This window comes from Mus musculus, chromosome 18 (genome assembly GCF_000001635.26).
Source record: "Mus musculus strain C57BL/6J chromosome 18, GRCm38.p6 C57BL/6J".
NCBI lineage: Eukaryota > Metazoa > Chordata > Mammalia > Rodentia > Muridae > Mus > Mus musculus.
Window position 1 is genome coordinate 34,384,105 of NC_000084.6, and position 3,189 is coordinate 34,387,293.

The window sequence follows — 3,189 nt, forward strand, 5'->3', positions numbered from 1 at the left end:
ATTAAAGAAAACTTTTCATGACTTTCAAACTTTGTTGCATAGTCACCTCGTTCTTGCCGAGTGCTTGCAAATGAGGACCTATACACATTTTAAAATTGAAATAAAAAATGTACAAGGTCAATTATGGGTACATATAAGATTTCTAGCTTCGATGGGGCTGGTGGTGTGGTTTATTTATTTAGTTATTTCTAGTAAATCCAGCAGTTGCAGGAGACATGGAAGCATCCAGAGGAGGAAGGCACAAACCACAACCTCTTGTTTTCTTCCATTTTTAAATTGATTTCCTTTTTACATCCAGAGCACGGGGCTATAAATAAACTTTCCAAGGTGAACAGAGTGAGAAAGCATTTGTGATGTCCTCCCGTGACTGCTGTCGCTCTGAGGTGCTGCACACCAGGGCCACTGGCCTGACTGAGGGGGCAGAGCTTGCCCAGGAACCTCCCCACTTTTTTCTTCTCCAGGAATAAGTAAATACTCTTCTACTCTGGCCTTCATTTTCTTTGTAAATCAGCTTGCAAAATGGTTCAGCAGATAAAAGCACCTGCCACCAAGCCCAAAGACCTGAGTTCAAACCCCAGGACCCACAGGGTGGAAAGCAAGAACACACTCCTGCAAAGTTCTCTGAGCTTCGTGTCTGGGCTGTTGCGTTCACACATACACACAAATAAATATTTCACAATAGAATTGAAATTCTGCTTTCAGAAAAATATAGTCTTCACCAGTACAGTGTCCCGCTGTCACATACATACAGAAGAAGGCTTAAGGCACAGTAGCAGCTAGAAAGGAGCAATGTGGGACGGTCTCCAGATGTTGACTACGTGTGTCTGAAGAATACACATTTATCTAAATGGAGCTTATGTGAAGGGTGTCAATTCATTGAATTCTAGCCATGTGGAAATGGTTTTCTTTCTGCTGTAGGCCTATCTCTCCTCTACACACATCGTTGCTTTTGTGGCTCCCCCTTTAAAAAAAAAAGCCTTCTTTTTCTTTTTCTTTTTCTTTTTCTTTTTCTTTTTCTTTTTCTTTTTCTTTTTCTTTTTCTTTTTCTTTTCTTTTCCTCTTAAGAGGTTATAGTATTGGGAAGAGTTACAGGGTTTTGAAGACAGGGCAGGGGTTGGAGAGATATCGCAGTAATTAAAACCGCTGGTGGCTCTTCAGAGGACATGGGTCCAATTCTGAGCTCACAATCACCTGTAACTGTATCTCCTGGGCTTCTGAGGGCACCAGGCACAGATGTGATGTACAAGCACCCATGCATGTTAAATAACTACATTTAAAAGGAAGTATAATAAAGAAGTTGAAGTAAGGGAGCTGGAGAGATGGCTGGGTGGTTAAGAGTACTGGCTGCTCTTCCAGGGATCCTGAGTTCAATTCCCAGCAATCACATGGTAGCTCACAACCATCTGTAACTTCAGTTCCCTTTCTTCTGACCTCTCCGGGGTGCACATGCATGCATAGGGGGAAAAACACTCAATCACATAAAAACAAATGAATATTTAAAAACCAAGATTAAAGTAAAAATAATGTATTAAAAAGAAATCGTAGCTGGGCATGGTGGTGCACGCCTTTAATCCCAGCATTTGGGAGGCAGAGGCAGGCGGATTTCAAGGCCAGCCTGGTTTATAGAGTGAGTTCCAGGACAGACAGGGCCATACAGAGAAACCCTGTCTCAGGGGGCGGGGGGGGGGGAATTGTTACAAATTGCTATCAAATAATTACATTTTGTGGATGTTGTATGCGGTTTAATTGGGGATCAACTATATTTTATTTTTCTTTATAGCATGTATCACTAACTGCTGTAGTGTGTACATGTTCCCAGAACTGTGTGCAGGAAAGCTGGCCCCCGTGCAGCTGCACTGAGAGGTGACATCTTTGGAAGACTATTGGGATGAGGGCTCTGTCCTCATGGAGAGTTAATCCATTGGTGGATTGCTGAGCGCCCAACCTTGCTATAAAAGTAAGTGCTCTGGTGTCCTTGCTCTGCTACAGCGGTGACAAGACCCTCCCCAGAAGCCAGCACCGTGCTCTTGGACTTGTAACTCTCTAGAACTGTGGGGTCACTTGTGGGGTAACCCAAGCAGGCCCTGAACTTGTTATGTAACTGAGACTGATCTCAAACTACTGATCTTCCTGGTTCCATCTCTAACATGCGGGGATTACAGGCTGTGTCTCCATGTCTAGCCTCTCTTCTTTGTAAATGACCCAGTCTGTGGTACTCAGTTATGGCAACAGAAAAGCGAGATCCTGAGGCTGTACTAGTCACTTGTTGGTTTATCTCTCAATAGGATGTAAATCCTCTGTGGATTAGACCTTGGTTTCATTCTCTGCTGTACATCAGATGGGTGCCTTGTTCAAACTGTGTCACGGGTCCTCTGCTTAACCATGCTCCTGTTCCAATTCTTTTTCCTTAACAGTGACCTATCTTGACGCTTGCTGTAGACAATTACTTGCTTCTTCAGAGTTCCATCACCTACTACTCATTCCTAGACCCTGAAGCTTAATTTGTCTTTTTTAAAAAATTATACATCAAGCTAACAAGATGGCGGAAAACAGGTAAAGGTGCTTGCGTCCAAAGCCAGACAACCTGAATGCAGTCCTCAGGGCATGCGTGGTAGGAGGAGAGGACTGACTCCCACAAACTGTTCTCTGACATCCACAAAATACACAACAACAACAACAATGAGGGAAGGAAGAGAAAGCAATACAATGTATAGCTTCATGTTGAGCAAATGAGGAGGGAAGAATACATTGAAACCCTAGGCCTTCAGACAGGGGATCAGAGAACTCTGAGCTGGAGCTGGCCTGGCCCTTCATCTTGAGGACTAGCTTTCATGGTTCCAGAAGATGCCATGCAAGTTTACAAAGTAGAGAGGCAACTAATATTCCTACCCAGCTATGATGCCTAAGAATCATGACAGTACTCATCAAGACACAGCAACCCTAAGAATGTGGTAATGGCACACAAACCTCAGCAGTAACCAACGGCTCTCTAACTGACGTAAGGCACATCAACAAGAGGGAAACGTGCTTGGTACTGGGAACCTGGTGGGTCGTGGATCCTGGAGGAGACTCTGATGTGTCATAAGGAAGAGAGAAAAGAACCAGTGATAAGAAAAGAATAGGAAGACCAGAGCCCATTAGACCTAGATCACTATGCACTAACTGAAGAATTCACTTACCCAAAGGTCA